Genomic DNA, 15,370 nt, shown 5'->3' with positions numbered 1-15,370 from the left:
GGTGGCTTACAACTTAGGTGGGATAGACTGAAGGGCACAAGATGTTCTTATCTTGTTTAGGACAGCCTGCAGTATTAAAAATGTTCTCACAAAACTTAATTTTAGTAGGTGTCAGAATTCTTTGACAGATTTTTTTAGGTCAGGTTGCTTCTTTAAAAAGTGCTGATTTTAAGAACTAATAACATACAACTGCCACACACAAAAACAAAAGGTCCACATAATAGTTTTCTTATATTCTTCTCAAGATTGTACAATGCCCTGTCACATTAACCAGTATTTTACTATTACACTTAAATGGTCAATTGAGACAAGAGCTCCGAGACCCATGTTCCACCACTGATTACTCCACTAAGTTCCAAGTTTTTCAAATCTTGTGACATTTCAACAAAATTGACAAGGTGTATTAAAATAGGTTGGAAATCACAATCTAGAGCTTACACATTGTTATATGATTCTATTCTTACTACATATTTATGTAAGAAACAATATAAACATCTATTATATTACATTATATATTTTGTTGTATGTTATACATTATACAGTATATTTAAATTTTTATAGGTGCTCCACTTCTGGGATGATGGGATAAAATGTGTTAATAATGGGATGGTAATTATTACAAGTAATATTCATTTAGCCTTCTGAGCTTTCTGGGCAGACTTGGTGACAAGTCTGCAACCAGTTTGTCCACTGCTTTGATGACACAGCAACTGCTTGCCACATGTCACAAACAGCAATAAACCCAAAGGGGGATAGAAAAGCTCTCAACACATATGGCTAGGCAGGAACCATATCCAGGATGGCAGTATCACCAGCTTTCAAACCTTCAGGGCCATCTTCCAGCATCTTACCAGAAAGGTGATGAGTCTTTCCCTTCAGCTCAGTAAACTTGTAAGCAATGTAAGCCTTGGGACAATCCAGTACAGAGGCACAGCCAGCTCTGGTTTGGTCTGCATGACTCCAGATAATCATCTAATTGCAAAGGCAACTGGTGGGCCATTTTTGCTATCGCCAGCAATGTCACCATGAAAAATGTCTTTGACAGCACTTTCTTGACACTGAAGACCACATTGTTCTCAGGAAGAACTTCACTTAAAGCTCCATTGTGCAGTTCAATATGTTTTACTTCAGTTTTCACATTGACTGGAATAAAGGTGATCAGGTGACTGAGGACAGCAGTCTCCACTTGGCCCACTAGGACAGTGTCAATAACAATAATTTGGTAGACATCCTGGGGAGCACATCATTTGGCTCATCATTTGGACACGTTGGTCATAGGATGCAATGCAGAGCTTCATATGTTTCCACTGGCATTGCCATCTTTATGGATGACTTTCTATCCCTTGAACCACGGTTCATTAGTTTTTGCCTTCAGCAGGTTGTCACCATTCCAACCAGAAATTGGCACATATGCTACTGTGTAGGGGTTGTAGCCAATTTTCTTAATGTGGGTACTGAATTCCTTAACAATTTTCTCATACCTTTTCTGTCTGTAGGGTGCTCAGTGAAATCTGTTTTGTTAACATCGACCATCAGTTGTATCACAACTAGTGTTGATCCAGAAGGGCATGCTCACAGGTCTGCCCATTCTTGGAGATACCAAACTCAAATTCACCAGTACCAACTGTGTGAGTCAGAGCAGCATGGGCAGCCTGAGATGTGCCTGTATTCATGCTTTTGATGGAGCCTGTGTGCTCTGGTGCATCCTTGATAGTCACATAATATTTTCTGGCCTCATATTTCCATGGGGAGATGAGGTTTGCTGTATGCTAACCTCATCATAGTTCTTAAACATGGAAACTTAGGCATGTCTGCTACCACTGGCCACCAATCTATAGATATGATGGGATGGACAAAAGAATCATTAAAGCTGAGAAGGAAGATGTTGAGAAGGGAAAGTTCTCCATATAAACTGCAAACTAAGAGTGAGTGTGATATCACCATTGACAGCTCCCCATGGAAATATGAGGCCAGAAAATATTATGTGACTATCAAGGATGTACCAGAGCACACAGGCTCCATCAAAAGCAAATATTAACATAGTGACATTTTTCTGCTATTATAAACTTTTCTCCCAAACCATATCTTTCTTAGTGTCTACAATCATGTAAATAGTATTTTAAAAAAAGAACTATGTTGATATGTCTTTTCTTTCATTCTGCCTTGATTTAGCAGTGGTTTTTCAAACCACCTGTGTTCTGGGGCTGAGCCCATTGTGAAAAGCCCATTTGCACAATTTAAAGCTTGTGGGTTGATTATATGACTGTGGTTGTCTGAAGGCCACTGGAACCACAGAAAAGGAACCACAAAAGTGGGGAGCTGCTATGCTATAGTGTCTCCCCACCATGTTGCTTATCTTTTGCTCACACCACTTCTGGTTTCAACAATAGTGAGATTGAAGAGTCATTGTGGAGCATTGTGATCTGTTTCTTGGTTCTTGGGGGAAATTGCTCAAGATCAGAGAGCTACCCCAGTGCAGGATATAGATACAGAAGTGTATAATGAGGCAGAGACAGTGAGCATTTAGGGCCGGCTTGTTACAAGGCAAGAGAGGGTGATATTCACCTTGGAGATTGTGGACAGCTTGGTTAGAGGGCCTAAATGCCCTAAAAGGGACTAACATAGGCTTTTTTTCTTTGGTTAGGACAGGGGGTGGGACTGCCATGGCAGGGATTCCCAAAGTGCAGGTAACCACGTCATCCACCTGGACTTTGTGAAAATTGAGAGCATACCATCATTCTTGAGTCCACCTCTAAATGAGGGTCATGTAATTGCCAACTAACACTTAAAGCAACTTGTGAGTGTATGTGTGATCTTGGGAACTGGGAATATGGACATGTACATTAGGTCTCCTTCTTGATGTGGATAGAGACTGACACCTGTGGGTCAGTTGGGACATTTTTACAGTGGCTTCTCTCTCCCATCTTATCCCACCATACACCTTTTCCTTCTATATTGCTCCTCTCCCAACTAACTACCTACACTAATACTTTCTGAGTGTCTTCAACATTTTTCTCTACTTCCCTTTGGAAAGATCCATTTTAATTTATATTCTGGGTATTTGGTGGCAGAGTAAGTCCAAATAAATAGAAAATTTAAATCTCCTTGTGTCTCTTCTTTTTTTCCTTTTGCTCTTTTAGAAGATGACACATAAGATGACAAGGGTTCTTATTGGAAATGTCTCTTTAGTTAATGTTTTTGTCACTTGAGTTTTTTATTGTTACCCCTCCTCGTAAAAATCTTTATCAAGAGAAATTTCCTCATCTACCGAAAAATAGTTTCTTTCATTTAGGTTGCTGCAAGCTGAGAAGTTTGGTGGGCTAGGGTTGTGGCTCTGTGCCTCTCATGTGTAAGTCCCAGGAGTTGATTCCTAGTAGTTCAGGAGGAAACAAAAAGATTGGTGTTTCTTGTCCCCAAGAGATGTTTATTATGGATTTTTTTTTACATGCATCTCTCCCTTAAAAGGCCGAGTAAAAAGTAGATTAATAAGGCAGTGATAACCATGAAAGCTGTTTGACTTCAGTTATAAAATGTAGTTTTCCTGCTTTAGGTGACTTCTCAGCACCTAAGGGATGACATTATGAACTAATATTTTTCGCATTGACATCTTTTTTTGCTTTTTTTATGTAAACAAATGGGACACATGTTATTTCTCTGTTTGTACATGGAGTAAAGGCATACCATTTGTGTAATCATAAATTTACATAGGGTAATGTTGTTTGATTCATTCTGTTATTTTTTCTCTTCCCCCCACCCCCCCCACCCCCCTCTTTTCCCTCTATACAGTGCTTCCTTCCTCCATTCTTGCTCCCCTCCCTAACCTAACACTAATCCCTCCCTCCCCCCATTATGTGTCCTCATCCACTTATTAGCGATATCATTTGACCTTTGGTTTTTGAGATTGGGCTTAGAAGATGGAAAGATCTCCCATGTTCTTGGATAGGAAAGAATTAATATTGTCAAAATGGCCATACTACCTAAAGTGCTATACAGATTCAATGCAATTCCAATTAAAATCCCAATGACGTACCTTACAGAAATAGAGCAAGCAATTATGAAATTCATCTGGAAGAATAAGAAAACCCAGAATAGCTAAAGCAATTCTTAGCAGGAAGAGTGAAACAGGGAGTATCGCAAACCAGATCTTCAACTCTACTACAAAGCATAGTAACAAAAACTATGGTATTGGTACCAAAATAGAAAGGTAGATCAAATGGTACAGAATAGAGGACACGGACACAAACCCAAATAAATACCAATTTTCTCATACTAGACAAAGGGGCCAAAAATATGCAATGGAGAAAAGATAGCCTCTTCAACAAATGGTGCTGGGAGAATTGGAAATCCATATGCAACAGAATGAAACTAAACCCATATCTTTCACCATGCACAAAACTAAACTCAAAATGGATTAAGGACCTCGGAATGAGACCAGAGACCCTGCAAATTACCGAACGAGAGAAAAGTAGGTCCAGATCTTCACATGTCGGCTTAGGACCAGACTTCCTCAACAGGACTCCCATAGCACAAGAAATAAAAGCAAGATCAATAACTGGGATAGATTCAACTGCAATGACATCTTAATCTGACTACCTTCACATCCCACTTCCACTAATACCCTAAGAGTATTTTCTAACTGTTTGTATGTGTGTTTTTCTAAGTGATTGATTGTATACACTCAATTTTACATAATGACTTCGTTTTTTGTTTTTTTTTTTTTTTTTGTTTTTTGGTTTGAAATGCCCTTCTGGCATTTCTTACAGAAGTCTTGCAGGGGATTTGGGAGCCAAAAATAAAAAAGAAGAAACAGAAGAGGAAAAAGGAGAAGAAGCCAAATTCTGGAGGCCCCAAGTCCAACTCTGCATCTGATTCCCAGGAGACTAAAATTCAGCTGCCTTCAAAAGTGAGGAGCCGTTTTCATTTTACCTCTGTGGTTCCTTGTGCAGATGAGAGCGGGTTTGTGCATCATAGCACCCTACTGGACCAGATACTTTGTAGTTAGCGTTTTGCTGTGACTGTGTTTGAATGGCATAGTAGCTGGAAGATATTTACAGCTGCCCTAAAACCAACTCTGACACCCACCTAAGAAGTACTTCTGTGCTTTTGTGTGTGTGTGTGTGTGTGTGTTTGTGTGTGTATACCTTCTGTTTCTCAGTTCTTTATTATTTAGATTGTAGTTGTTAGAAGAAAGTCTCAGTGTGAGCTTGCAAGGTTTTTTGAAATCATACTTAATATTTCATTATTTTAGTTCAGAAGATATTCACATTTTGATTTTTCTGGGTGTTTAATTACGTGCCTAGCACAACATCATCTGCCATCAGATTTTAGCAGGAGCATGGGTAAGTCTTATGTTGACTTTGAATCAGACTAGTGGTCAGTGACCATTTCCTCATTCTGTTGTCAAGGGTGGGGAATATCTTCTAACATTTCTCCCCCAAAGAAACACCCATTGTAGACTAAACCAGAAGTTGTCCAGCTTGGCCCCCTGTTGGCAGACTCAGTGGAGCAGAGGGTTAGTTGTGCAGTATAGGTGTCTGATGGTGCAGATGGCAACCACCCCTCTCTGTGGACCCAGTCTCCCTCATGCTGGCTAAGAATATAGCCCATGTGGGGATCTCCCAGAAAGCACAGAGCCCTCTTGATATAGAACACCCAGAGCCCAAAGGAACAGAATTAGAAGTATAACAAAATCAAGATGATTTTGATGGTTGTGGCTCCAAATAATTTTTCCTAGGTGGTGTGTGATGCCTTGGCAATGACCCAAGACCTTGAGCTTGACCCTGGCTCCATTGCTTATGGACTGAGTACCTTCACCTAAGGTATCACACCTCAAAACTAAGTCCTCATCTAAAGTGTGTTCCTTCTCCCCAACTCACAGGCTATCATGATGTTAAAATAAGATAATTTTTATTAAAGAATTTGTATTACAAAGCACTGCATATGTCGCAGGTATTTCCATTATGCAGGGTTTTGTATTTAATTCTTTTTCTTGTATGGAGCTTACATTCTGTCACATAAAATGAATCTCGTGGGTAGTTTGTTGTTTTTTTTTGTTGTTTTTATTATTACCTGCTCTACACAAGGCCAGGAATCACTGAAAAGGAAAATGACGTGCTCCAGTTTTGCCCTGACTGACTTTGTGGTGAGAGAAAAAAGTGGAGTCTTCCTCCCTAGCTTTTCAACTTGCTTCTCAGGTAATAAATACTCTGTCCACTAGCCATAAGCTCCAAGGTAATACATAGGAGAATACCACAATGAGCTTGCAAACTCTTTCTCCCATTTCTAAATGTTGCTTTCTCAGATAAACACAGCATCACTTCCCTGCAGTTGTGGCATCTCCTTTTGCTTCTACCATCCCATCAGCTTCCCCCATATCCCCACCCTCGTGAATCTGAGCCCTTTGCTCACCTTATCTCTGATGCAGAAGTGGAGCCAAACAAGGCAGGAGGAACTACAAGTATTATCTAGTAGAGAGTTTCTTTTCTTTTTTAAACTAGGAGCAAGTCAGCAGTGTTGTAATGTGTGTTTTCCTTCTTTGTATTGTTTAAAAACAGGTGCTTTTCCCCCTTAGACTCATGCCAGCTCTAGATAACATTGTAATTTAAAATGGACTGCATTTGGAGAACATTTTCTCTCTCTCTCTCTTCCTTCCTTCCTTCCTTCCTTCCTTCCTTCCTTCTTTTCTTCTTTTCTTTTTTCCTTCCTTCCTTCCTTCCTTCCTTCCTTCTTTCCTTCTTTCCTTCTTTCCATCTGTGTGGGGGATTAAACCAGGGACTTGTGCATGCCAAACAGGTGCTCTACCCCAGAACTACATCTCCAGTCCCTTCTTATAGACATTTTAGTGGTGGAGGACTTGGACATTTTCCCCAAGGCATTAAATTTAGCAAATAATAGTTAAAGAATGGCATTGATGAGTAGTATTCCCCATGGAGCAAATGTAGAAGAAAAGGAGAATACACGTCTTTTACAGAGGAATATAATAGTAAGCATTTAATATGGAACTAATACACATTCTCACCTTTCTACTCAGGTTGTGCTATTATGGAAGGATGAATAGATTTAGGAATTTATCATAGGGCAGGAGTTATATCTCAACGGTAGAGCACTTGCTTAGTGCGTGCTTGGCTCTAGAAAGAAAACAATAAAAGAAAGAATTTATCATAGGTGGTTTTCCTTATTGATTTTTCACCATGAATCTGAAACTTGTGCTTACTTAAATCTACTTTCAGAGATCTTTTAAATAGGGCTGGCGTGCAGCCCCATGGTAGAACACTCATCTTGCACGGGCTCTATCCCAAGTACCACAAAGACAAACAAAAGAGAAAGCATTTTAGTAGTGAACTAGGGATGTTAATATTTATAAATGGTCATTTCATGTAGTAGGTTCTGGTTAACCTGATGTTGCTAACTAGTAGGACATAAACCACTGTGAGGACTTCCTCATGGAGTCAGGATTACATTGACTCCTTTGGAAGAAAGATGTACGTTCATATTTGCTGCAAAAAATTTACTTTTGATACATTAGTGTTACAAGACTACTAGGAAAGAAAATTAAAAAAAATATATATATATATATATGTATATACACACATATGTATTTCTTTATAACGTTTTATTGCCCAAAGATAAAGTCCCGACTTGAAATCGGTGTCAAGAAGTCATGCTGAGGTAAGTAGGACGTTCTCCCCCACCCCACCTCTGCACATTAAGAAGCAGGCACCACACGGGGGTTACCGGACGGGCTCAGAGCTTGGAGAAGGTGATGCTCTTGGCGTCCTTCTTCTCCATCAAGGTCTGGATGGACTTGATTTACTGGGTTTGCACAAGCTCATGTTCCAGGTCGCCATGTAGTTGAGCACCTCGGACACGGGACGGTCGCAGGAGTACAGCAGGTTGATTTTCGTGCTCTGCACGGCCACCAGGCTCTTGCTGGCAATCTCGGCTGCCAGGGCAAAGGCTGTGTCCAGCATGAGCCACTTGTCCGGGAACACGCGGCTGACCAGCCCACTGCTCAGGGCCTCGTCCGCCATCATCTTGCGGGCGGTGAAGGCCAGTTCGTTGACCAGGCTCTGGTTCCCGATGCTCTTGGGCAGCCACTGCAGTGTCCCCACATTGGCAGCAAAGCCCATGTCCACCTCCTTCACTTGGAAGACCGCGTCCTGGGCGCAGTAGCAGATGTCGCAGGCAGTGATGAGGTCCACACCTGCTCCGACGCAGCCCCAGTGGATGGCAGTGATCACCAGCTTGGGGCACTTCTTGATGACACTGGTATCTGCTGATGAGGTCATGCAGGTACCAGCTGATACAGGCCACATCATCCCCTCCAGGCTGTAGCAGATTTGAAGCCACGTCCATGAGGTCAATACCTGAAGTGAACATCTTTCCTGCACCAGAGATCACAACCGCCGGGCATTTGGAGTCTTGAGCTATCTTGATGAAGCATTCCACCATCTCTCTCCAGAAGGCCTTCATGGCATTCCTTTTGTCTGGTCGTTTATCTGCACATGGAGAATGTATTTCTGGGCAGCGGTCACCATAGCTGTGGTGTGAGGCTTCACAGGGGGCTGCTCTGGAGGCTTGCTCTTGTGCAGCAGAGCCCATGGGGTGAAGGCCAATGTTGAGGCCCTGTTGAATGGGTACTGAGAGTTGCCTCATCAGCAGGTTGCAGAGATTGCTAGAAGCCATTATCGCAGCCGCCATCATCGCCTCCCCTGGAACTGACCGTCTTGCGTAACCGACAGGAGGAAGTCAAGGGCTCAATATATTTTCATAAGCCTGGTTTCTACTTTGCCTTTTTAAGCTAAATTGAAATGCATATTCCATCTTCGTTAGTCAAAATGTGCTATGATCTCAATTCTATTGAAGCTGTAGTCTCTTAATAGATTGTGTTGTTGGGATTGAAATGAATGGAAATTTTGTTTACATAGAAATCAGTTACTTATAAGGTTGGAAGTTCAAAAGATTCTTAAGCAAAAGGAATAATCCCAAAAGACAGTAAATTAGAGCAGGAAAAGTATTGGTAAATTCCCATGTGTCTTTAAGATGGCCCTTGTGATTCAGATCTCAATCAGTATGTAAGATAAACAGCTTACACAAATCATGGCAGTCCTGGATCATGTCATTAGACTTCTGAGTGGAGGCATTAAACCTTTAACTTGCCTCCAGTTAGACTTCAGGACTTTGTTTCCTGGATCATTTTATTATCAAGAACCCTAGGGAACCAGTGAATAAAGCAGCCATAGGATAGTCTGTGTTTAATAAAACCTGTTTTATGCTGTGTCAAATGGATAAGCTTCCCAGGTTAAAAAGATTTGCTCCCAACTACAGATTTCAAAGGGGAGCAGAAGTCCAAAGGCACTGTTTGTAAACCACTGAGGGTTGATCACACCTTTTCTTTGTGTCTGTAGTATGTTGACATACAACAAAACTGATGGCTCTGAAGTTTCTTCTATTTCAAAATTGCAGTGAAGAATATTCCTTGAGTGGTGTCAGGATTCTGACTTTTCAGTTTGCATATTCAGAAAAAGTCACTGATTTCCTTATTCAGTCCTCTGAATTGCCCTCCTCTCATTTAAGTACAGCCCATATCCTGTGTACTAATGCATCATTTGAGGAATTAAAAAAAGCCGGAAAGTCTCCAAGAGCTGACAGGAATACTTTGAGAAGGGAGCTTTAGAATTTAAAGATGTTGTCCATCTTACAGACCGAGAATATGTTTTACTAAAAAGGAGGCTGGTTTTCAACACTGGGTTGGGAGGGCAGATGGTAAGTGCTGAGAACTGGAATTGTTTTGGAGACACTAGCCTTCTGTCAGCAGGCTTGTCTCCAAGGAGCACTAGGACTAGGAGAGGGCTAGGGGTGGTCCAGGAAGAAGGGGCGTGGTGAGAGGGTTCCTTTCTTAGTCATGTCCTTCCCAGCTTAGCACCAATTTCAGATTTCTTTTTCTTTCTTTTTTTCTTTTAATTTAATGATCTAAAATTTCCCTTGTCTGCCTAGTTTCTGTTCTAGAAGTTATTTCCTTTGTCCCCCCATTTGTTACTGCATAGCATTAAACCTGGCAGTGTAACCAAGGCTTGTGGCTGCCTGGCTGCTGTGTGACAGTAATGCATGCACTGCATGTCACTCCTTTTGATTTCTCCTCCCAGAGGAGCAGTGGTGGGACCATTACAGATGGGTGGGAACCTGAAACAAAGGGTGCTTCCATTTACTGTAGATTTCCCAAACTGCCAGAGCCCCATTTGAACTACAGAACTGTTGTTATTGGTAACAGAATGTTTGCCCATATCCTAGTATGTTAACCTACTAGAGCTGCAGCCTCCAGTTGACTTCAAGGAGGATGGGCAGTGTTTAGGGATGGCAATCTCCAAGCCAGATAAATGTGCATCTGCCCCAGGTTCAAGAGCAGTGGCAGCTTCCTCATACCTTGTGTCTCTGTGTCTTTGCTGTTCTAGAATACCACCATCCCCATGCAGAAGCTACAGGATATCCAGAGAGCAATGGAGCTAGTCTCCACATGTCAGGGCCCTGCCAGGAACATTGACAAGGTTGCAAAATGCAGATACCAGTTTTGGGATATACAGCCAGTACCCAAACTAAGTAAGCTCTTCAATTCCCCACCCCTTCAAAAAACTGAGGGTTGATTAACAACAATCAAAAATATAAAATAGACTTTACTTCACCTATGTCATTTGTTCCATATCATAGATTCAAATTTTATGTAGAAGTAATATTTGTCTTTTTAAATTATATTAGATAGTGACATTGGTTTCCAATTATAATGTTTTTATCTGACTTGTATCCCTATTACAGTATTCGATTTCCCCACACTTGAATAGGATATAAAATTTTAGATAATATTATAGATATTATGGTATGTGTGTGATTCTCCTGCCACCTTTATTCTTCTCAGTCACAGAGTTGTTTTTCATAAACATAAACTTTTAGCATTTTCACTCCTCAGTTATTCTATAAGACACAAAAGTTTTTCCCTATAATATCTTATTGAAATGTACAGTTTTATATCATTTAATGATAGGATTCTGAACACTCAACAATGGCATTAGTACCAGTTCAGTAGCATCCTAGTGTCACATGGGAATTAGAGCACATAATGAAGGTGAAGATCTCATACTTCGGTACACTAAGTAACTACCATGTTGTCTCACCCCCAATGCTTTCCTGTTCTATAAGATTTGATTAGACTTTTACCATGAAGTCACCATAAACATAATTGAATTGTTCCTTTTCCCATTATGGAAAAAAGTGTTATTAAATACCATAAAATGTTTAAAAATGCACAACAGAAATCTCCTACTTTGTATTATGTGTATGTGAAAGTAATTGTCACATAATAATTTCTACTTTTTTTGTGAGTTTAGGTTCTGTGTCTATTTCATACAATGAGTTTCCAGTCAAAACTGTAAATAGCCCAGCTATGTGCAAATAGTCCATTTTGTCAAATATAAATCAAGAAGCAATTTTTTTTATGTCTTCAAGTATTAGTTTTCAAACTTTTGAAAGGTGCTACTACTCTCCCACCCACTCTTACCCAACAGGTTAAAAATCTGTGAGCTTCTGAGTGGGAAAGAAGGACTGGGATATAGCTCAGGGGTAGAGCAATTGCCTGGCATGCATGAGGTTCTGGGTTCAACATTCAGCACTGCAAAAAACAGAAGAGAAAAATCCAGGCATGGTGATGCATGCCTATAATCCCAGCTACTTGAGAGGCTAAGACAGGAGGATTACAAATTTGAAGCTAGCCTGAGCAAGTTAACAAGACCCTGCCTCAAAATGAAAAATTGAAAGGGTTGTGGATGTAACTCAGTGATAGAATACCCATGGGCTCTATCCCTGGTACAAAAGTTAAGAAGAAGAAGGAAATGATTTTCACTTGCCTTTTTTCTTTGAATTCTAAAAATGTATTTAGTAATGGGGGAAGATTCTTAAAAAGAATTTATGGGATTTTTATTTGCATTTAGTTGAATGGACCTTGACTGAGGTGTCTAGGTATGTTGGCTTGAAGGTTTGGGGTTAAGCTGGATACTACTCACCAAACTGCTCTCCCATCCTACAGAGAAAAAAGCCACTTATAACCAGCACCTAACCTCAGGTCACCTTTTTGGGATGATAATCAAGGGGTTCATACTATTATGGCCTAGGGGTGCTGGGTTCCTTGTCCCTGTTCAGCAAAAAAAAAAAAAAAAAAAAAAAAACAACAAAAAAATTAAAGAACAGGACACAGAGATAGCAAACAAGTGGGAGGTTTATTGCAAAAGTGACAGAGATAAACTTCTTTGGAGAAAAGGGGCACCAGAGCTTGGAATGCAGTGTGGGAGTATTGGCTTGTTATTTTTATGGTCTCTGGAATTTCCTCCTTTCCTTATCTCCTCCCTTGTACAAGATCTCCTCACTATTATTCATTGGTGGCCCATCTGTCTATGTGTCTGTTTTAGTTTTTCTACTAGGCCCCCATATTTAAGAGCATGAGTAGGGAAGTATCTATCTGATTGGGCCCCCACTTGTGTCCACAAGCACTTTCATCAGCCAGGAGGTTGGCTTCATCAGAAGGCCCTCTCCATGCTCCTTTGTTCTGGCCCTGCCCCCAACCTCCTCACTTGTCGTCTTGTCCTGACTACCTAAGCCCTTCTACATGTCATCACTACTTTGCCCCTTTGCCAAATCCTTGCACAGATTTTCAGTTCCTGGAACTCTTCATGCTCACTTCAGTTCAGAGGCCATAGGTGAAGGAGGCCAGCTTGTGGGAAAAGAGTGAATATGAGGTTGAGGAGGACATTTGGAGGTCAGATTCTGCTGCTTCATTCTTGTGCATCCAGAGGGTGGTCAGTTTGGAGCTGACCCCAGGGTTTGAGTTGTTTGTATGGAATGGTTGTAGACACAGCATGAGAGTCAATCACCAAGCTGTGCTCAGGGACTCTGTATGGGAGGGACAGGGAATTTGGCCATCTGGGTTGACTTGAGGATGTCTATGGAGATGAACTGGTAAACTGAAGATAAAACAAGAAATACTGTGTTAAGGATTAGACAAGAGATGGGAGCTGGTACCAACCCTGTGACTTCTCCTTGCAGAAAGGTTCTGTGATGAGAAGAACCAGGTCCTGAGGTTCTCTCACTCATCAGTTGTTTGTTGAATGTTATTAAGTGTCAGGCAGAGTATTTAGCACATGCTCCAGAACCAGTGGTGGGAAAGCAGGACAAATGGTGGCCAGGCAGGGTGAGGAGGAGAACATATTTTAGGTAGGAAAAAGCTTTAGTCAGGGAGAGATGCCATGGGAAAATGATGCATAAATGTCTATCTGACAAAGTTCCAGGGGCGATCTGCATGTTGACCAAGGCAGGACTTCAGTAGAAGAAAGGCACCAGGAAGGCCCTGAGCTGAGGCAAGCCTGAGAGAGGTCAGTGTGGCCAGTGCACTGGGAGCAAGAGGCAGATGTGAGGGAAGAAGATAGTGTTACAAAGAGCCTGTGTTTTATTCCAGCTACAAGGGATGTTCTGCAGAGGATAAATTGGAAGAAGGAATATTTCCATAGAGACTGATGGTGTGAACTACATTGCTAGTAGAGCAGTTGGAGAGAAATCACCAGTCTTAAAATTAGTTTTAGGTTTTGCTGCTGGGAGGGGTCAAAAGTCACTCACACACTCTTCCCCCCAGTTTGTAGAACTGTGGAATAAGAAGAGAACAGCTCTAAAGCTGTCATATCAAACCCGTGTTGCTCACAGTTGTGCTGTGTGGTGAATCCACAACCTAAGTTTGAGGCTAAGAAATCACTATCATTTCATGATGCCATCTTTGTCTTGGGTGACAAAGGATTCCTCCTTTGATTTAACTGGTGAAGTGACAGTTATTCTACAGCACCACCTGACTTTCTTGTTTCAACCTAGAGGATGATGAAATAATAGCAGGTGTTTAAGCAGGATTAAACTCAAGCATGCCAAATCTGATTTTGTTTATATTGCTGATCACTTGAGTGTTGTCAGAATGCTTTGTAATTTTTTCCTTTTGTTTTCTTATATTTCTTTCCAGATGAAATCATAACATCTCATGGTGCAATTGAACCAGACAAGGACAACATACATGGAGAACCATATTCTTTGCCACAGGGTTTTATCTGGGAAACTTAGACTTGAGTAATGCTGAAGTCATGAGTAAAACTCTTTAGTTCAACATGTGTATTCACAAAATTGCTTCTGCATTAGTTCCAAGCACCGTAGACAGGATGCTTGTTATATCTTGGAGCTCAAGGAGTTATACACCTTATTAATTGAGAATTATGTAGAAGATGATGACAACATGTTCCACTTCGACTATTCACCTGAGTTCCTATTGTGGTATGTCTTGCTATTCAGGGTGTCATGGATTGGACTGTTAGATTGGGAGGTCTCACGTCTGTTCCTGTGTTTTTGGACACTAACCTGTGCCTGTTTTTCTTGTTTTCCCTGATTTCAGGGCTCTGTGTCCCCTAGGCTGGCTCTTGCAGTGCCACTGCGGGGTCAGAGTGTCTTCAAAAAAAAAAAAAAAATATCATAGGGTTCATAAGTGCCATCCCAGCAAACATCCACATTTATGACAGACACATTTAAAGCTAGTCTATGTCAGCTTTTGTTTTTCTATTCCAAGAATTGCAATGAGAGTTGGCTTTTAAAAATAACTTACTGTGAGTTGTAAGTAGTGGAGGACATTGTGTATGTGAGGACAGGGGCTATATGGGAATTTTGCTCAGTTTTGCTGTGAACCTAAAAACTCTTAAAGTTAAGTTCATTAATTAGTTAAAGAAAAGAAAGCTTGGATTGTGAACCAAAAAAAGGAGGAGGATAATAGATTCTGTCCATCACTCCATCTGCCCCTCTTTCCTTCCTCTCCCCCCTTTCTCCTTTCCCTTTCTTTTATTTTTCCTGTTTTTTTCTTTCTTCATTGTCTCATATGTGTACAGATGAATATATGTTTCAGAATCAATAAAGCCACAAACTGGCATTTCAGATTTATTTCTGGAAAAAATTTTAGTGGGGATAGAACCTTTCCCTCCATAGGATAAGCATTTTTGCTCTTGCTGTCTAATCCAGAAAATCAAAGATCCAGCTATAAAACTAAAAAATCTAATGTGTATAAGGTCTGTTTAGCATTCAGTATATTAGGTTAGTTTATTTACTGATAAAAACATGTGATCTCAAGGAATATTGTGTGCTAAACAAGATGCCTACAGACCTGGAAGCAGAACTGGGACCAGGATTGAAGTTCTAGGTGGTCTATTGCAGCCTGGGAAAGCATTGACTCTGGTCTGGTCAAGCCCTTCTCAGGAATCCTGGGGATTTGTACCATGCTTCAAAGCAACATCTTACCAGATTTTGCACCAGG

The 15,370-nt window shown here is 40.9% G+C and overlaps 1 pseudogene across 1 annotated transcript; it reads right to left on the bottom strand.

Annotated features, from left to right (window-relative positions):
- Positions 1-7,743: 7,743 nt before the first annotated feature.
- Positions 7,744-8,700, bottom strand: LOC306641588 (delta(3,5)-Delta(2,4)-dienoyl-CoA isomerase, mitochondrial-like; annotated as a pseudogene). The gene has a single exon. The product of its transcript is annotated as a delta(3,5)-Delta(2,4)-dienoyl-CoA isomerase, mitochondrial-like (transcript).
- Between the last annotated feature and the right edge of the window lie 6,670 nt (positions 8,701-15,370).

Source organism: Sciurus vulgaris, assembly GCF_902686455.1.
Source record: "Sciurus vulgaris genome assembly, chromosome: 12".
NCBI classification, from domain to species: domain Eukaryota; kingdom Metazoa; phylum Chordata; class Mammalia; order Rodentia; family Sciuridae; genus Sciurus; species Sciurus vulgaris.
This window is presented reverse-complemented; position numbering and strand designations above follow the sequence as displayed.